This window comes from Podarcis muralis, chromosome Z (genome assembly GCF_964188315.1).
Source record: "Podarcis muralis chromosome Z, rPodMur119.hap1.1, whole genome shotgun sequence".
Taxonomy (NCBI): domain Eukaryota; kingdom Metazoa; phylum Chordata; class Lepidosauria; order Squamata; family Lacertidae; genus Podarcis; species Podarcis muralis.
In genome coordinates this window covers 10,937,694-10,959,257 of record NC_135673.1, presented here as the reverse complement: position 1 = coordinate 10,959,257, position 21,564 = coordinate 10,937,694, and the positions used below count along the sequence as shown (strand labels likewise).

Genomic DNA, 21,564 nt, shown 5'->3' with positions numbered 1-21,564 from the left:
AAAAAACAGAGCTTTTTTCAGCCAGAACTCACCAGAACTCAGTTCCAGCACCTCTCAGGTGGGCACCATTGCCATTATAAGAGAACCAAGGAAGCATTCATGCTGAGTTCTGGCACCTTTTTCTAAAAAAATAGCGCTGATAAGAACTATATGATAACATTTAGCAAGAGCTCAGATCGATTGGACCCCAGACATTTTGCCATCCCAAGGGGCTATATTATATGATTTGAGGACAGTGTCCTAGAATCTTTAATGGTGTCACAAAGCTTGCACTGACATACCCCTCAAAAATATCCTTCATCCCCAGTAATTTCGCGTGTTGATTATACAATTAAGACTAAAATGCTTGAGATAATATGATGTTGGAATAGTATGTTATTTCTGACACAAGAGGCACCTTCTAGGAACCTCCCCCCACCCATTGAAAAGCACTCTGCCTTTTATGCAATTTTTCGGATACCCTTTTTGTTTTAGATATTTTTTCATGGGGAGATCAGAGAGAAAGTACCACCTCGGCTTACAAATCTGTGTGTGCATGTATATTATAGATAGATAATGCACACCATGTGTACAGCAGCCTGCACTTACTCCCATTCCTTTGTATTTGGCTTTCAGGTGGTAGCTCTGTTGGGAACCTTTTTGAAGACCAGACCTGATGCAGTTTCAACACAATTTTTTATTTCAGTTGCCCAGCATCCTTGTAATAATGATGCTGTCACATAGCCAATCACATTTGGCTAGGCAATACTACTTCAGGGGCCAAACAAAGCTAATTGGGATTGAGAGCAATGTTTCTGTTCCCTCTGAATTAGCTTCAGTTGCCCTTAGTTAACATTGTCACATAGCCAAATCTGATTGGATACATGACAGTGTCACACTTGGACCAAAAAAGTTTCACCAACAAATAGACACAAAAGGGGTAAGGTTAGGCATTCTTTCAGGAAACTTATTTCACCTGAAAACCCACTTTTCACACTGAAAATATTGTTTGGATAATATGTGGCTCAGTCCTAATATCCTGTTATATATCCTGTGACTATTTATATAGTCACAAAGTTGTAGCCTGCAAGTGGTGGCTTGGTATTTCATGAAACATTTCATGAGAGCTCTTACCTTTGTTATCTTCACAACGGTAGAGTTTTCAAAATAGGAAAAAAGAATTGTGGGTAATCTTATTTATGCAGTTTTAAGGACTACAAATTACTATGAATTATATGTTTGAGGGAGAACATTTTGTAATTTAAACAAAGATTCTTCTATGAGTCTTTGCAGAATTCTTTTTAAGTGACAGAGCTGATGTTTGGAAAGCTAAAGTCAACACTGCAAGAGACTAATATACTTCAGATCCCATAGTAAAAGAAACAGGTTATACTTTGTCTTTACTAGCATATGTATTTACTAGGGTTATATTAAAATTTCTTACTAAGACAAATGGAAATCCCCACAGCCATAAAATATCATAAAGGTATTTTCCGTGCCTAAACATTAAATCTATTTATCTTAAAGATATTTTGTTTGTTTGTTTGTTTTGCTATGCTAAAATGCAAAGAGCTGTACAATAGGAATTTATCAGTGCAGAGTATGCAGGTGGCACAATGCAATGTTTTATGGGAAGTTACATTGCGCTTTGGAGAGAAGCTAAAAAAACAAACCCACTAAGCATTCTGGTCCATTAAATGTGATCTCAGCTAGGGTTTTTTTTGGGGGGGGTGTTTGTTTTGTAGGCGGGGAAAGGAGGATTGGGCAAGACACCTTCAATATGTTCTCCTCTCTCAATAAGTGTACCCCCTCACTACTATTGTTGCCTGTTGGTGCTTCTCATCTGCTTCATCAGTGCCATCCCATGATTGCTTGCTAGACAAAACCAATAAGAAAGCAGACAGTGACAGCTACTGCTCATAACTGTTGTTTGCTTGCTTATCCGCTCTGAGCCAGAGCAAGAGGCAGGTGCAGAAGCAGGTTGCAGTGACAAAGAGATGGAACGGGTCCAGGTGATTCTAATCAGTAGACCCTATACTGGGGTGTGGACATTCACCAGGTGCCCACCAATGCCAGCCTTGATTCTGCACCACTTCTCTCGGGCAGCCACTGCTAATTTGCCTGCTTACTGTCTCCCAAGCTAGCACACACCTGTTGTCTTTAACTCTCTGTTTCTCTGCATTTTAACTATAGTTTTCAGAAACATCCATTGTTGACTTAGCAAGCAGGACTGCCATAGTATGTTTCTGTGTGGAAGATATTTGTGTGTCACAGGCACTTATTGGAATGTGTGGATTATATCATCGCTGAGTTTCTTGCTCCATCTTTCCTGTTTACCTACACTATCTTGAAATACCACTGAAATTTCAGCAGTTTTACTTCTGCTCTTTGGAGGTTGTTGATCTACTTTGTATTTTGCTGACACTCTGGCTTGACTAACAACTCAGCTATACCCCAGCACCAAGGCAGGCTTTTATGTCTTAGAGGCGTATTTCAGCGAATAGCTACTATTATTGCTGTACTAAGAGAGGGGTGCAATGTCTCTGGAAGGCCCCATGCTGTACTGAATCAGAGTCCATTCCTGGTTTAGATGCAGCCACTTCGAGGTTCCATTTCCCATGGTACACGTTGAAAACATACAGAAAAATATCTAACAAGAGTTCAGAATGCATACCTTTAATGCCTGAACAATTAATACTCAGGTAAGAAGATAATTGTACGAAGTTTTAGAAAGCTTATCAAAATTAAATCAGCCTTAGTAAGTCAGGAAAACATATATTTCATAGATATAACAAGCTCAAAGCAAAGATAATCAATCTGCCCAGCAATTCCCACTTCACTCCTAACATCAACAAAAGCAGATCATGGTTAAATAAATGTGATCACAAATCACATTTAAGGATAGATGGAAACCTAAGTTAATACCCAAGTGAATATGAAAGTTCATGGTCTTTCCCCTTTCATTATATGTATGTCATAAATTGGTTGGGCAACTGGGTACCAGTTTTTGGAGGGTTTTTCTCCATAATAGTTCACAGGCTGAGTAGTGTATCAAAATGTTTTGGCCCAATTTTCATAAGCAGCAAACCTTCATACCCAAATGAATGAGAATTCATGAAAGACCTAGTGTTTAGCCATGTGGTATTTTTCCCTGAAAAAATAAACCTGAGTCTCTGACCATTTATGAACATACCAGATTGCAGTAGGCAGTTCATTAGGGTATTATTCCCTTTTTCTGGGAATAATACAGAATGCAAAGCTGCAATGGGTGTTTTCTGTGCAAATGTCCTTTAAAAAAAATCACACAGTGACAGCAGTCAGTTAAATTATGCTGGACACCCAACCGCTAGGTGCTAGTTCATTTGTAGTTATATAAAGTTGCCACTTATTTTATAATACATTCTGTCATAGCTAGAATGTAGAAAAAACTGGTTTGATATCTAATCTTAATTTTGTTGAAGTTGTAATTGTGACAAAAGTATTCTAATTATAGATACTCTAACTAGTTTCCCATCTTATTGTAGATACTGTAAGTTGTCAGACTATTTCACATTCTCCTTCTTTCCCATTTCCCCTAAGCAACATTCGCCTTGGCATTTTGTAATAGTGAGAGTTCCTAGATGTTGGGTTAGGGGCCACCACCAGAAGACCACTGAAGTATTTTGTTTGTGTCGGTAGACTTTGATCAGCTAGCAGTATGAATGGTGCAAATTCAGGGAGCTTTCTGAATGTTTGCTATCCTGGTGAAAGTTTGGAACCATAGATGACTCAGTAGTAGATGCTTATGTAAAATATTTGGAGCCTGTGAGCTATAAAGCAGTTTGCACCCAAACTATAGAGTGCTTTGCTTCTAAACAAAGGGCTACAGGGGCCAGTCTTTAAATCATCCACTTTGGCATAGAGCTCTGCTTCTTAATGATAGAAATGTGCTAGCAGGTGCCCATAGCTGGTAGAGAGGAAAGGTCACTCTGTACATGATCACAAGAGCTCTTTTCTTTACAGTTGCTTCATATATAGCTGAAGTTTAAATTGGATTCTTCTTCTAATAATAATATAGAAGATAATCACTCATATCATATTCATCAAAGAGAGGGGCTTAAGACAGTATTAACATATTATAAATCCCTAGACATTTGAGTAATTGTATTCCACATTGCTATATTGGACTAGTTCCTTGTACTGTCAGTCTTATTAGTATGAAAAATAGCATTGCTGCTTTCTTGCAAAAAAAAGGGGGGGGGGAGAAAGGGGGGAAAAGGCACCTGGTTTGCTCTCCCTTGATGACTTGGATTTCATTAGTAAGTTTCTCCATCCACAATGGCAATTTGCCAAAAAATACTGTACCAGAGATATATGAATAGAGTTGTATTGTTCTACCACAGTTTTGTTATCACAAATCTGGCAGCAAGTAACATGAATCTAATAAAATTGTTAAATACAATGCTACCCCAGGCTCAAACAGTGAAAATAGCTGACTAAGTTTTTTAAGCAACTGTTTGCCTAGTTGTGGTGTTGACCTTCTTAAGTACCTCATCCCAAAATCTTACTACATGCAGACACTCCCAGCACAGATGAATATAAGTACCCTGTCGATAAGTGCTGAGTATTGTTTTGTTCTGCTGGAGCTCAAATTAAATATTTAAGGAATGAAAAATTATGTGAGGTACTTTTAATGACTTTTTAAAATCATTTTCTCTCCCATCCTGACACAGCCTTTGTTGTCACCCTAATTCCATGTAGAATGGGTTCTTGTAAAAAAATTCAACAGGGGTTAATCTCCCAGGTACTCATGCATTTCACAATCCAGTGTGCATAAAAGCAGAAGGGCTCAAGAGCCAAATAAGATTTTTGCAAGACAAAGTTCTAGATGGAACTTGCTGTATGTGGAAACACTCCTCTTAAGACAGGAGAAAAATAATTATATGAGGCCACTTCATTGTGTTGGATATTGTAAGGAGCAGACAGATAGATATTTTTAAAAGTTAACTATCATAACAAGCATATCATACTCCTCAAATGTGAAACATGGTCTGGCAGCAAGTGTTTTTTAATATCAGAACCATCCAAAATACTTAACCCCCAAACAGACACACACACTTTGTTACTGAACCCCTGTGTGGCAGAAGCAGTCCTGTTTTTCTGTGTAATTTAAACTATGCAGGTAAATGCAGCCCCCTTCATTTGGTTGAGAGCTCCTCCAGCAAATTTCCCACTTGCTGAGGAGTGGTATAGATGCCCCAAAAGACAGGGATCATTGATTAATTCTGCAAGGGCATTGTTTTGAAATGGTACCGAATGCCTTCAGAAACTTTAAAGGATTACCTATCCCAAACTTTGTATCCTTCCTCTTTGAGATTGCTGACAAAAGACGGCAGGCCCTATAACTGCCCCTGCAACCTTTGTTTCTGAGATAAGCAGGAAGTTATCAGCATTTTGTTAGAAATGTTAGAAAGCTAAACCCAAATGTTACATTTGTTCTTACTCCCCTTTAACAGTGGCCTCACTTTATTTTCTTTTAAGCCTATCCATGCTGAAAGATGTGTTAACATTTTTTGCTTTCTGTTTCATGTGTTAAGAACTTTGCAAAATAAGAGCTTTCCAACACTGTTTGATCATATCTTGCATGCTTCAGATTTCCCACTTGGCATCTATTGCAAAAGCTGTTGCGAGGACTATTCCCAGCTCTACTTAGCTTGGACTTTTAAAAAAATGAGTTTTCACTTAAACATGCAAACACTGTGATATTCTAGGAGCTGCTACTTAGAGGAACTTTCTGTATCTTTGATCAGTGCGTCAAAGGAAAGACCAACTTCCTGGGTTGTAATACAATAGTCCTTTCAAATAAGTGACACAAAGTGTAGAGGATTTTGCTGTGTTATATTTAGGAAGGAAAAATTATTTTGCACATAAACAATCAATATTGTGATGGACTGGTTGTTGCTGATTTTACTTTAAGAAATGCTTAGAACTTTGGCACATCAACTAAATTAACAAACATTCATTTTGATTATTTTTTTTAAGTCTATGCAGATCTAGTAACATTTCAGTGTTTAGATGAATTCATTTCAATAAGAAAACCACATTTTAAGATTTCTAACTCAAATTTATCAGCCTTATCAAAAATCTGGCATTGTTCTTCTAAATCAAGAGCACTTTTGAAATGACTTTGCAGCTAGCACTGAAAATATAAATATATGTTAAATGTGACACATCTCAAATTCTTACCCTGTTTCCTTCTGGTTTCTCTCTTCAATCTTGAGACTTGTTTTAAAGATAACAATAAAAGATTCGCTGACTAGATCATCCAGAGAAATAGTGACATCACTGATTGCAGCAAAATAAATGCATTCATTCGCGATGAGGGTTATCTAGTTTCTGTTGCATGAAAAGCTTCATGCATTTGGTACTGTGCTTGGACGGATAACATAAGAAGGCTATTGCAGTCCTGTTACTTCCTTATTGTTTAAATTCTTGTTCCTTTAACTTGCTTGCTGAATCAAAGCCGTCGGTCCCCATGCTATGGACACTCAGGGACAATAGGCTGCAGCACCGACTTGCTTTTCAGGAGCTCTGCCTCTTTGCATTTCAGTTTTGAAGCTTTCAATCCATCATTTCAAGCGAAGCTAAAACAGCCCTATTTGAACTTCAGCTTCTTTGTGGTGGATTTACATGCTGGAGGAGGGGGGGAGATAATCAAGCATGCGGTAAGCAGACAAGTTCTGGTTGGATAAGCTCCGCTTCCCCCTCCCACAAGGGCAAGGGATCCACCAGCAAGAGACACATTCAGGGCCTCCCCTTAACCACAAACAGTAGAGGGCTGGCTGAAGCCAAACTTTTACCCGGTGATGTCACAGCTCTCCACAGCTTGGAGAAATCTAAATGTGCAGGAGACTGCCTCCCTGGACTTTGTCAGAGAGCAATGCTGAAAAGCTACAGACGGCTTTAGATATGAATGCTTCATACAGCTTTAGCCGCTGCTGTTCAAGGCAGGGTGTAGTTCTCTGGGATTATGTAATAGATTTTTAACTAACCTAACCCCCCACCTAAAAATAAAAGTGGGTGGTGTGTGTGTGTGTGTGTGTGTGTGTGTGATCTGAATAACTGTGACTCATTCTTTATAATTGAGTGTAGAACTTGCATTATAATACCTAGAAATGAGATTAATGGCTAAGCATTCACTATTTTCATTGTAATTGGGCTGGATGTCTGTGCTTTCTCCCTCATCCCACCCCATGCATTCTCATTCTCTCTCTCTCTCTCTCTCTCTCTCTCTCTCTCCCTCCCTCCCTCTCTCTCTCTCTCTCTCTCTCTCTCTCTCTCTCTCACACACACACACACACACACACACACACTTTTCAACTCTCTGTTTCTCCCTGCATACCCACATGCCCTTCATTTTCCTGGAAGTGCAACATAATTATCCTTCAATTTGCCCAGGGGGCTGCTTTTAACTACTACTGCCCCTAGGGGAAGCAGTAGTCTCAAAGCTTGACAGAACCTGCTTATTGGTCCAGGCCCAGGGGATGAGATTTACCTGTTACAACTATGTACAAGTTGCTACACAATTTCCGTAGAAAGAATTATTGCATTGCTTCCGTGATAGACTATATGTGTTTTAGGTTCTTATTCCATCCTAAGTGAGTGGTGCCCAGTGTGACCCACCCCCAGCTACGCTGTTTCACATGACCCAGAAAGCTGTCTGTGGATAAACACTGGCTCCTCTGCCTGAAGTGAGATGAGTGCTACACCCCATAGTCGTCTTTTGCTGGACTTAACTGTCCAGGGGTCCTTTACCTATTCATTGTGACCCTATGTGAAGTCAGCTGGCTTTTAATGTACTTCAGATTGCATGTTAGTGGCTGCCTGCTTTGTCATGCAAATTCTGGGACCAATTTCAAACTGTTAACTGATTTCCACACCTCGCACACTGACATTAACCTTAGGCATGGAACTATGTTAGCAATGCTTCTAAGTGCGCATTTGTCATACTGAAAAAATGTACAGTTCTGGAAAATGTTTCCCTTATCTGTCTGTCTTTGAAAGGCACTTGGTTGAGAATAAGCGGGAAAGATTTACTGAAGAAAGTACCAAGCTTTTTGAATCCTTAGGTTGGTAGTTCATACCTACTTTCCTGGATGATCAGTGTTGATCTGTAGCAGCAATACTTTGATTTGTATTGCGGTGATTACAGTGAAAATTTGTGGGCTGTGGACTTCCAGTTTGCCGCAGATCGCATGCAACAACCTCTCTGGATGATGGTCCCTTTGCCCACCTGGCCCTCTTTTCAAACTCAACTTTAATTTATTTCATACTTACACTTACTAGACACCTTATTTAAAAAAAAATGTGTAGACATCATACAATACATTCTAAACATTACAATTATACAATAAAAATCAACAACAGGATAAAAGTGAGGTTAAGACTACCAATGGCTAATGACCACAGTAGTTACGTTCTGCTTCCACTGTCAGAGGCAGTATACCTCTGAATACCAGTTGCTAAAATTTGCAAGTGGGAAGAGTTGCTGTTGCACTCAGCTCCTATTTGTGGGCTCCTCATAAACATCGGGCTTGACCCCCGTGAATATGGGATACCAGACTAGATGGGCTGATGGGATTGTCCAGCAGGGCTCTGGATAAAACCCTGCACAAAGCTTCCAATTAGAAAGCAGAGATAGGGAGATGGTTTGAGATGTTTTTCTTGTCTGTATCTTTCCTTTCTGGGGAAACTCTTCTAGATCTCTCTCGGAATGGAAACCATATCTTTGGCATGAATATGTATGCTTCAGTCATATGTAAATTACAGAATAATCTTAGGTGCCATAATAATCTTTGATCAGTTGGTAATTGTTGTTATAGTTAAAATTCTTGACCCATGTGTTTAATTGGCATGAGTTCTCACTATAGGTATATTAAGCAGCAGGCTGGCTGGTGGTGACTAGAGGGCTTGAGAGGCATTATTTCCCCATTCTTAAACTCCATAGCTCTTAAGCGCCTCTCGGCTTGTGAACAAGGAGAATCTCAAAGTGTACCTATGAAGAACTCCTGGCTGTATTCTTGTCAGGCATTTCAATGTGGAAAAACAGTTCAAGGTAAGGGAACTGTACATTTTTCCAAAAAGAAAAGGATATTGGTGACCTTTCCAATGTTTATGATACTATCTGAGGAAATTTCATATTAGTAGAACTTGGCTGTACCTCAGTAGTTGCTTGCTACCGATGGTAAGTGATTTTGCAGGGTTCATTTGATTGATCACTATTCATCTTTGAAAAATTACAATTCACTGACAATTTGTGAAATTGCAAAACCTGCCACCCCATAAATCTCGTGCATTTGGGTTCATTTTGTTTGTATCTGAAGTCTAGGCTACAAAGCACAAATAATCCTGATGGAGCCAATACGTGGGCCTGTGGAGATTATATGTAGCCTTTCCAGATGAAATCTGTTAAGCCCCAGCATTGACTGCTTTTAAAAAGAAGATCCGGAAACCTGTAGCTTTCAGTTGTTTTTGGACTCCAGTTCCCTTTGGCCCCAGCCAGCTTGGTCATTGATGCTGGTAGCAAAGAAGTGGGTGATAGGAGCTGTAAACTGGCAACAATTGGAGGGTCATAGGTTCCTTATACCTGTAGGTTTATGAATTGTTTGTTGCTTTTGCAGCTTGTTGAAATTTTTGGCTTGTCATTCAAATGATTATTATTCTCTCTGTGTGTATATATATATATATATATAAATACAGTCATGCCTCGGGTTGAATACGCTTCGAGTTGAGTGTGTTGGAGTTGCGCTCCGCAGCAACCCCATGGGGTTATGGGGAGCGCGTTACTTCCGGGTTTCGCTGCTTGCACATGCGCAGATGCTCAAAATGACATCACACACATGCGCAGAAGCAGCAAAAAGCGACGTGCGCATGTCCAGATGTGCCCTCGCTAGTTACGATTGCTTCTAGATGCGAATGGGGCTCCGGAACGGATCCCGTTTGTATCTAGAGGTACCACTGTAATCATAATTCCCTCTGAAACAGGTGTGGTGGTCTCAGGCCACGGTGCATAATGCAGCCCTCAGGGCTTCTCTTTCTGGCCTCCAGGACTATCCCCAGACCAGACTGTTCACTGGTTCTGCTCTGACAGAACAGCAGCCCTCAGGTGCAGTTGCCTGGATAGAATGTGTCCTTGAATTGTGGTGATGGGGCTTGCCTGGGTGGAGCGGGGTATGTGGAGATGCTTGTTTATAGAAAGCTCTGAATTCTTTGTGGCTGTAATGTAGCCTATTATACAAAGTTGCATTGCATCCATTACTCTGCCCACTGAGTCATGCCCACCACTATCATGCAGCTCTGGAAGGTTTCCCAGCCCTGCTGCAAAAAATACAGGGTGATTCATAATGAGGCATACAGTTTAAACACACTATAAAAAAGAAGAATGTAATATATCTTATGTTACCTGCAGGAGAATGTTTAAAGTTTTTTTTAGAAACAGTCACAGATGTTCTATGTGTGTAATCCACTTCTACCCAAACACAACTCACCCTACATGTTGATTTTCCCGGGCTTCATTGAATGGCGGTGCAAACACTATTGACGACTTCTTCTGATATACACGGTCGTCCAGGACTTCTAAGTTTGCACAAACAGCCCATAGTTTCAAATTTTTTATGCCAATCGTAGATACAGGACCTTGAATGTCAACTGTTTGGATGCCAGTCAGACCATTGAAATGCCAGGTTAACCTTTCCTGACCATGCTGTGACCCCTTGTTAATTGAAGCTGTTCAGTGATGGTTTTGCTGAATTAAACATCTATCCAAAATTAATCCAGTATTGGTTAAAGACAAAACAACAGCCCAGACTGCTCCTTTAAAGTGGCCCCAACAACCATAAGGAAAAATATGTCATTGTTAAAGTCTGACAAAATCAATATTAATAAATGGTTGACCCTAGAGTGTCAGTGTTCAGGGCAAACTTCATTAATATAAGAGCAGCCTGGAAGGTTCCAGCTGGCTTTTACTAGCAGGACCAAATTCTTGGGACAGCTATATAATAGATGTAGCATATCTCATAAATGGAAAACTAAACGCCAATAAAAATAACAACTATGCTTTCATGCAGCCTTTAATTCCCTTTCTCAAACCATTGTTTTCAGCACTTCCTGTTGATGAACAAGAACCATTATTGCTTAGACTCCAAAAGGTTCAAAGCTTAATTTACTTGCCTTTGGGCTTAGGGAACAAGTGATTCATCAAACATGTGATTTATCTGAGACTGGGATTGTCTATAGGGTAGAATTTCTCAAGTGGATAAGCATGATTGAGATTGTGTTCTCTTCACAGCATCCTGATACAAATTTCCATTCAGAAAAGCAACACAGATTTGTAAACCATTTGTAAGAAGATGCTGTGCTATATGCGTAACATTATCACGTGTTATAGATCACAGGAATCTATGTTACAATATTTTGCTTGGTCTGTTTCTTTCAATTTCCTTATTGTTCAAGTTGCTGCTTCAAGGGAGAATTCTAAGTGCAAAAGAAATTTTGCAATACTGTTCTATTTACTGCACTTCAAAAGTAATGAATCTGCAGTTATTACTAGCTGAAGTTAAGGTTTTATGTCTCCTTTAATAACGATAGTTGGCTAGTAGAACAAACTAGATGCTTCTCATGGAGAAAAAACCAAGAGGAATTGGGTTTTTATTTTTACAGCAGCTGACAAATTAGCAGCTGACAAATGTGACTTTGCATGTTCCTGTTTATATGAGATATGCAGATTACACTATGATATAGTTCACCCAAACAAATGAAAGAAGCCAATGTTTAATTACAATGACTTGGACCCCAAATATCTACAAGAGTGCATTCTCTCCTTTTACAGTCAGCAGAAAAGACTCTTCTTATAGTGCCATCTCCTTTGGAACAGAGAGGTGATGGCTTGCAAGAGAGCCTCCTCCGTAATGACCCCAAACCTAGAATTCACTCCCATTCACCTGTGTCAGGGGCCAACTTTTTTAACCTTAGGCAGTCACCAAGGATGCACCTATTCTTCCTGGCCTTTGCCTTTTGGATTTAACTTCATATCCCTCTATATACTGAAAGCTGTTAGCTTCCAAACGGAAGAGTGATAGGAGCACCACATCATCAGCAGACAGCAGACAATATATCTTTTTATTCTTAATTGTTGGGGCGGGAGATTGTACCTGTGTTAAGCATGGCATCATGCCATTTATATAAAAGTTAAAGGGGGGCAGTATGCAGCCTTGTTTCACATCTTTTGATGTCTTGAATGCCTCCAACAGGCATCCCCTTACACCCACTCTAACTCCGGTTTCAGTGCTGTGATATAGTTCACGGAATAATAATAATAGTCTAAGGTCTATATTAGCATTTGAGAATTTCTCCCACAGTTCTTTGAAGTTTAGCCCTGGTGAGAATTTACCACTAGTGCTTGAAACCTAGAATGGCCTATATTCCCATCCTTATATAACAGAAATATGTTTTCACATTCCCATGAATTACCATTACATTATGTATTTAGCGGGAAAGTGTGCCTTACTGGGAAGGACTGGATATCCCCTGGTACACTATTAACTAAAATCATATAATGAGAACAACCCATAGCCTAATCATTTATGTCAGTGGTTTTGTTTCTAAAGACTGAAGCAGTGAACTTTTAACAGGGAAAAAGTATTGCATGCAGATGACAGTGTTGACTGAAGCATGTTCTGCTGACGAGCTGTTTCGTGAACTATTTAGAGGAAAACCACAAAACAACTCTATCAGGGGAAGCTCCTTTCCTTTGTGAATTATTTGAAAGTCAGACCATTGTTCGTAAACTGAACTAGGCTTATTTCTTTTGCAATGATTAGGATATGTGACATCCTACCTCAGCGCTTGCTTTTCCCATTGTATTTGCCAGAACTGATCCAGAACTCCTTAGACTTCATTTGGAAAAGGTCTTGTGCGTTCAGCCTGAAGGTGGGGGTGAGGGAAAGATGAATGCCTAGGTTGTATAAACATTCACTTTGATGCACAAAAGACAAAAGATGAAATGATAAAGGCATCAGTGACTCATTGGGGAAATCAATACAGGCCAAAACATAGAAATGAAGGCATGGGAGAAACTATGGAAGACAACAATGAACTTCTTGGCTTGTTATACTATAAAGGAAAAAAATATGTATAGGAGAGCTTAGTACAGTAGGAGCTTGAAGCTCCTGTGATGCTTCTGCAGCTTCTGTCCCCCTCCTCTGCTTCATCTGCTGAGTCTGAACTGCTTTCTGCACCTGGCTCTTCTTGCTCACAAAAGCCTGTTGTCTCTTCAGCCTCCAACCATTCCTCCCTGCCCCTTTGCCCTCTGACCAGTCTTCAGTGTCCTGCCACCACTCCCAGGGCTCTGAGTCTTCCGCCTCTGAGGTTTCCCTAGGTGTTTCCCCAGCTGGTGCCTCTCACCACTCTTCATCCATCCAGTACATGATACCAGTGGGAACATCCAGCCCCGGACCAAATTGAAAACAGGGCAAAGAGGTATGGACTTACGGGAAAGTGTGGCTGGGCCCAAATGTTTGTGGAAGTACATCACTAAACCATCAACTGAAATATACATTATCCCAAACTGTATAAATATTTGCAAAATCCTTACATACACATACACATATCAATGAATCTTTCTCGTTAAGAATGTTACTAGTCATACCTTCAGAAGTTTTTGATTTTTCACATCAACACAGCTGCTGTGAAATCTGCATTCTGTATTATTTTGATATTGCTGTGTTAAAAGGCTTTTATATAATCCTGTTGATTTCCATGACATTTTCTTGGTAAAATCTCTGTGTTTTAACATGTCAAACATTAGTCATTATTTTGAAGCAAAACACTTGCTTCAGGGAATTGAATTTTAAACCGTAATATATGCCTGTTCCTCTTGTCTGCTTCAAGTCTACTTTATGCTATATATTTTCAAATGGAATGTTACATATTGGACAATTTGGAAATAGCACTTAAATGAGATATTGTAAACTTTTTTTCTGATTGCTATCTTAACATGTGAATAGACTTCTTGGAGCAGTTATAACTTGCAGAAGAATCATCTGGATCCTAAAACAAGTCATGCAAACAAATACCGGTATTTCTTTTTTTGATAAGAGTTACAAGCCTGGTAGATCAGGAGAATGCTGTGGACATAGTGTATCTTGATTTCAGTAAGACTTTTGACAAAGGTCCCCTATGATATTCTTGCAGAGAAGATGGTAAAATGTGGGCTGGATGAGGTAACTGTTAGGTGAATTTGTAACTGGTTGACTGACCAAACTCAAAGAATGTTCACTAATGGTTCCTCATCATCCTGGAAAAAAGTGACAGGTGGGGTGAAAATATAGCAATGCGTGGTGTGTGTGTGTGTGTGTGTGTGTGTGTGTGTGTAAAACAGAATAAATTTGATTGAGCTAAAGCTTAGTAAAAGTGGGAAGAAATTTGACATCTGCCTAATTTCGCATGCAGATATGGGAGTATTGAGGTGTATGTTACACTTTGTCATAGGTAGTTCTAAATGCTGCTTCACAAACTTCTGGTATCTTAATAGTTTTGTTTATTTTTAAAGCAATACAATTTGTAATTTCATTTTGGAAGTTTCCACTGAATGGTGTAGTGTGCAAAATATCCATCTAACTCAGAGCTTTCCAAACTTTTCACATTGGTGACACACTTTCTAGACATGCATCATTTCGTGACATGGTAATTCAATTTTACTAACAAACCGGAGGTAAAACTAGCCCCTTTCCAGCCCTGTGATGAATGCAGGGAGTGTTTGGTGACACACCTACACACTGCAGCCACCATGCTAAAGTGTTGTGACACACAGTTTGGAAAGCTCTGGTCTAACTGATTGCCTTATTTCCTTGAAAGACATGTGTTGGCCAAAAGGATTGAAGTGAATGAAAAGTTTTGAATTATTCCTGTAGATTAGTTTTTCACTTGAAATTCACTGACTGTAAGTGGTTGGGAGGGAAAACCATAAAGGAATGATTATTTATTTTGAAGTTAATGAAAGGAACTCCAATGGAAGCTGCAAAGTTAGCTTTCTAAAAATAGATAATTCTCTTATCTCTCCCTTATATGGTTTCTCTAATGACTACTTGTCTGACCTTCCAAAAGCATCTTCTGATCTCATATCCAAAAGATCTCAACAGCTGAAGTAATTCTATGTATTTATTTAAAATCATGAGCTTAAATGTAAAGACCTCATCTCATAAAACATTTACTTTTAGCCCTGTAATTTTCCATCCTTGCACTGGATTTCTAATTCAGTGGTGGCCCGAGGCTGCAAAAAGTAAACCTCACTGGGAAAGAGCTGAATGAAGAGTCAGGGCCACAGATACGGCTTTTTAAAAGCTGACTTGATATTGCTTTAATTGTCGTGGCACCTCCACAGAACGCTTTAACTGTTTAACTCTAACTGTATTCTAACTTTAGCTGCCTTAGAACTATATAACTCCTATGGCTTTCTATAGGAATGCCGTGACAGGTGAGCTAATCTTAAATTCATAGGGTAGATGAAACAGATACACTGAATTTGCTCCAGGAAGTGATGGGTTTTTTGATTTTCAAAAAGATGAAATGAAAAACTCTTTTGTAGAAGATATCCATGTGTAAGGTTCCTTCATAATCCTTTAAACTTGGGACAAGTTGAAGTATTGCTGCAATGCAGCTGTCTCATAAAGCATATTTAGTATATCTAGTATATTTATGCAATGCTAGGACTTGGCCTAGTGTCCTGCAACCAATATATCAGAGAGCAGTTGAAATATGTGCATCTTTGTTGGTTGTCCCAGTTAAGTGTTCAGCAAATCCCCTGGAAGTCAACAGATTGCCCAGTGATGAACAATTCTTAGTTGCAAAGCTGCATATGTCTTCTTGTCTTCTCAATACATGCCATCAGAACATGTCATAAAATATAATACAAACAATGTAGACGATAACTTGCAGCAAAAGCTTTAATTTTAAGCAGATCTCCTTTTGATTAAAATACTTAATGAACAGGAGATATAATTTTATGCTAAACAATATGCTCTGGATTCTTATAAGCATTTAAATTTATTTTAAATATTATACTTTTAAAAAATCCTGTAGGTTTTTGGAATTGGTCATCTTATTACATATTCACATGTGTAGTGCTTCTCTTGAGCAGTACTGTCTTCTAGCCAGATGGCCCTAGATTAAAGCAAGGAATCTGGTCATAATTTCTTTTTTACACTTTCCTCTGACTGATCCCATTCATTTGACCACTGGGGTGGCATTTTGTATTAGATGTAACAATTTTATAGGCTTGGCAAAAATCCACCCTCAGTTTACCATTAACATACCACAAGCCCTACCAAGACTAACCAGTCTGTTGATTCATCTCAGCAGAAAAGTTTCCCTGCCCCTTCATTCACGGAAAGCTTCATCCAAATTTCTGCAAACCAAAAAACCCACAGACTTTTTGGCTTCCCCTTCTGACTCTGAGCTAACCTTTTGAAAATGGTGCCTCTGGTTTTGCAGTCTGCTGACGCAGTGCTTTGGGGGTTTTACCAGTCAATGGTAAATTGATAAGTTGCTCTTTCTTGGTGTTCTGTGTTTGATTTAGTACACTGCAACATTGCAAAATGATGTGGAAAAGGTTGTAATGAATAAAGTCTATTAGAGCCAAAGCATTTTTTGTCCTTTCTGTTTTTTCTATCAACGCACTGTAATTACTTCTCTCTTGGAAAAGGGGGATGGGTGGGTATTATCACGCTGTGCCCTAGTGCTTAAGTGTGCCAATTACAGTGTGCCTGTTACAAGAGTCAAAGAAGCGCATTGCTAGTAGCAGTGCTGCTTTCAGACAGTAACAAAAGGTGGTTTTGTATAGTTTTGTTACCACTATGTTAGAGCCGTCCTGGCAGTTTTGTGTTATAAAGAGTACCTCCAGACTGTCAGTATTTTGTAGGAGGGATTCAGACACATAAAGTTGGATTGGCACTATCGCACCTTTATATGCTTGGAGGCCATCCAGCTTATATTGCACAAATTAAATGACAAACCTCTCATACTTGCTTACTGGGCTCTGAGAAGGCCTCACAAGATCTTGCAAAGGCCTGAAGAGCCACACAGACCACACCTTTGAGGAGACTCCCTATAACCACTGATCAGATGGTCATTGGTTACAAGGAGACCCTTTCCTAAACTCCTCTGCAGAAAAAGCAGCTTGTCTTCAAAGTGTTTCCTCCAGTGCTTTAAATAAAACAACTTCCTCTTGAAAGGAAATGCATAATATTTAAATTGGAACAGTTTTTTCCTTTCAACAGAAAACAGTTGTCATTTCTTCTTTTATTTCTACAGTGGTAACTCGGGTTAAGAACTTAATTCGGGTTAAGAACTTAACCTAACAGTGTCAGGTTAAGAACGGAGGGCCGTTCTTAACCTGACACTGTTCTTAACCTGAAGCACCACTTTAGCTAATGGGGCCTCCTGCTGCCACCGTGCCACTGCTGCACGATTTCTGTTCTCATCCTGAAGCAAAGTTCTTAACCCGAGGTACTATTTCTGAGTTAGTGGAGTCTGTAACCTGAAGCATCTGTAACCTGAAGTGTATGTAACCCGAGGTACCACTGTATTTGCATTCAAAGCATTGGAGGGAAAACTCCACCTTTGGTCTCATGTTGCTCCTTATGCCTCCCATAAGCCTTTGTCATGCCACTTCTTCCCTTCTCTTCAAATGGTTCTTCTAATCCCAACTTTTCCCTGAAGCCGCAAGCTCTTAGTCCCTATCCTGAAATGAAGCCTAAAGTGTTCTTTCCCTTCCTATCCTTGCTTCCCTTTCCTCCCTTCCCTACATTAAACGTAAGATTGGAAGTTGCTTTTAATACTCTACAAAGTGTCATGTACATTGATGCCACTACAGAAATAATAGTATTAGGATATTTAGCTCTATGTAAATAAGAACATTAGAATATGTGGATCATCTGTTTCAGAAGACAATGTTGTGCCATTGAACCTGAATCTCCCATGTTTCTATAGTTGCTTCTGTTAGCTAACCGGAGAGTGGTTCACCTCTGAGGATGTTCCAGGGCATTGTGTCATCATATAGCCACCTTTACACACATGTGATTAAGAGGAATGGCATGTGATTCTGGCTTCTTTCATTTTACAAAATAAGACCTGAAAGTACAGGGAACATTTATAAAGGGACTTAGTTACATAAATTACCATTACACAGAAACAGTGATTTGAGTCATGTATGTACTTGTTTAAAACTACTACTTCTGCTGTCCTTTTTCTGATGTTTGTTTTTTGTTTATGGTTGTTATGGTAATATTATGAATTCTTTTTTAATTGATATCCCTGGGACTTGGTTTCATGACCTAGGGGACAAACAGTTACTATGGGAGATGGCTGAATGAGGCAGTCATTAGCAGAGGATGCTATGGGGGGGCATTACTGGAGCTTGGAGGCAGGCAAATAAATGCAACACCACCCTGATGATGTTCAGGAGTTTGTATCAGATACACCTCAAATAATTACTGCTGCTTAATGCAAAGGTGGGGGAAAGTATACGATCATGTTTTTAAGTGTTCTTACTCATCCTTCATCATAAAAATCCCGGGGTGGGTTACAATAAAACAAAACAAAACACTAAAAACAGCTAAAATCAGAAGAATGCCCCCCCCCCATATAGATATCACAAGAGTTAAAGCGCAGGATAAAAAGGTTCATATTCAATTTAGGGGCTTCCACAGAGAATGCCCTCTCTCATGTCACTACCCACCCCAATTTCCAAGGATGGTGGAACTAGCAAGAGAGCCCCCTCTCCCGAACTCAACCCAAGAGGGTTTGTAGGGGTGGAGACAGTCGTTCAGGTATCTGTGGCCTTAATTGCTTAGGGCTTTAAATGCTAATATTAATGTGAGCATCTTGAATTTGCCTGGAAGTGAACTGGCAACCTGTGCAGCTGTTTTAAAACAGGGATTATATGAATTTCAAATGGAATCTTGGCCAGTACTGGCCTCTGTATTTTGGACAAGTTGAAGTTTCTGAGTCATCCTCAGGGGCACCCCCATGTAAAGCACACTGCAATAATCCAGCCTGGAAGTTACCAGTAGAGTGGCCAAGTCATCTCTGTCCAAAAGTGACTGTAGCTGGCAGCAGATAATGTCACCATCGACAGCAATTTATCGTAATGCAGAATTTGAAAAGAAAGAACTACTGGACAATGTGCAGTTTTGGATTTTGAAATCAAAAATATAGTAAAAGTTAGCAAATCAAATGTGATATGAGTGAAGCCAGATGTCATTTCTTTAGTATCTTCAGATAAAGCAGTTGTTAAACCATTCACTGGCACAACACAGATCCCTAACAGAGTGTACTGTGTTTGAAAACTTATTTTCAGGTGACCAAACATGAGGAGTATTATGTATGATATATAACATTATCTCTAATTTGGAAATAGTAAAAAAGCCAAAGCTCCCCAAAATGGGAGACAGACCTATTGAGGCTTAAAGATTATATGTGGAGTCAAGTTTTTGACAACTTCATAAGTTTCTAGTTTCCTTGGTAGCTATCATCTGTCCCAAATAATAACTGATCCTGCATATGTGGGACTCATATTAGATTCTGCCTATTGCCACTGTCTGCATTTGCAGAACAATAGAGAGATACTGAGAAGGCACTGTTGTTAAGGTTGGTCCATTACCTTCTGAGTGTGTCAGCCCATCAAGTCCAGGCCTCCGTGTTCAACAGAGGCCAATCAGATGCCTGCAGGAAGATCACAGACAGGATGTAATAGAAGCACGTATCCCCTGATTACTTTGCCTCCACTTGTGAACATGGAGGTACTTGGTTTCGGTGTCGCGTCTAACAGCCATTGAGAGACTTATTCTCCATTAATTTGTCTAACCTGTTTTTACTGTGCCACACTATGCATGTTTACTCAGAAGTCCAATTGTGTCCAGTGGGGCTTACTCTAGGCAAGTGCATATAGGATTATGTAAAAGGAATGGTGAATTCCACATGTCAGTATTGTGCTGCTTGAAAAAATACTCTTTTTGTCACTGTGTTTCAGCTCTGTATCAGCACTTTCAGATTAACAGGAGTACAGTACTTTTGTTCTAAATTCAGAACCTAAAGCAAGGGGGCAGTTCTGTGTGGCATAAGACCCTCCTGATGTTTACTCTTTGCTCATGATGGTAAGCACAAAATTGGGGGGTGTCATCACATTGTGGCATTGTGTGTTCAAGCTAACATTCTTGAACGCTGTTATCCTGTAATAAAGGTATTGAAGGGTGACACCTTTTAGGAAATGGGGTGAATCTTGTGGAAACAGGACTGTGCTGCTTCCCTCCTTTCCTTCAAAAAAGAAGCTCACATATCTGCAGCTGCTATTTGAGAATTTTCAAGCCAGCTGGTCTGCTTCTCAACTCTATTAATCAATGGGCATGTTTCCAGTGACATGGCGTGATGCGATCTGGATCCTCAACAGGATACTTTTCCTGATCCCTACAGCCTACAGATCATTGACTGTTCTGTGATGAGGGATGTAGGGCATCGCCAGAGTCAGTGAATTTCTTTTCTTTCTCAGGCATCTCAAACTTATTTAAGTATGAGGAGGAAGAACAGTAAGTAAGTGTCCTGGTGTACCCTTCCTGCTGAGAGTTGCATTTCCCACAAATTCCCTTGTTATTCAATTTAGCAGCCACAGACTCCCTTCTGCCAAGTTACCTCCTCCTCATGTATGCTATACCTATCTGTTGATTAATTGAATTGCAGGGTGTCAGAACATGGTGCTTCCTTCCCCCAGGTGATTATTTGCCTGAGTTCATGATACACTAATGAATGCTGCTATACTGCCCACATATCCTAAGAGTCTGGCTTAAATAACAATGGAAAAGTGTTTGTGTAGATGGAAAATATTTTTTGCCTATGGAAGCAGCTGCCCATGAGCTCACTCTCTGGAAAGCATCCTGATAGCTTCTCATCTTATGGAGCCTCCCCCCACCCCTGTCCTCTTCTCCGCACAGTAGCACGTTTAGGAGCCAGGAGTTTAGAAAACTAACCCATGGAGTGCTTTCTTTGGCATCCTTGGATCTGCCTGTTGCAAAAGAGACATTTCAGGCAATCCTGTCCTTTCTAGGGAATGCACGACTGTTAGGAAATGTACTTTATTTCAGGACATTCTCTTTCCACAAAATAAGTATCCTTAGCTCCATAAATCCCCTTGGAACAGGAATTCTAGCTGGAAGAATTGGAAGAAAGATAGCCTTCTTGTACAAAGACCATCAGTTCTCCATTAAGCACTTAATGTACTCCATAAAGTATGTTAATCAGAGCAGACTCACTGAAAGTAATGGACCTAAATTAGTCATGTTCATTAAGTTCAGTGTGTCTACTCTGAATAAGACTAACAGTGGACTCAGCCCTAAGTCTGTAAATAAAATGTGGTATTTCTTCATTTAAGTGGCTTTAATACATTTTAAAGATTATGGGGTAGAAACCTGATTTAAATGTGTACTCCACTGCTGTGGAAGGCAGAGAAAGATGCTCCAAGCATAGGAGCCAACTCCTACGGGCTGAGGTCCCTTTGCT

The 21,564-nt window shown here is 39.7% G+C and overlaps 2 protein-coding genes across 12 annotated transcripts in view; one reads left to right on the top strand and one right to left on the bottom strand.

Annotated features, from left to right (window-relative positions):
* ANGPTL2 (angiopoietin like 2) overlaps nucleotides 1-6,759 on the bottom strand; it is a 29,992-nt gene extending 23,233 nt beyond the window's left edge. Inside the window, exon 1 of the mRNA XM_028715431.2 lies at nucleotides 6,205-6,759. The gene's annotated coding sequence lies outside the window, so the exon portion shown is untranslated. The remainder of the gene's footprint in view (nucleotides 1-6,204) is intronic.
* RALGPS1 (Ral GEF with PH domain and SH3 binding motif 1) overlaps nucleotides 1-21,564 on the top strand; it is a 214,439-nt gene that overhangs the window by 121,710 nt on the left and 71,165 nt on the right. The window lies entirely within an intron of this gene.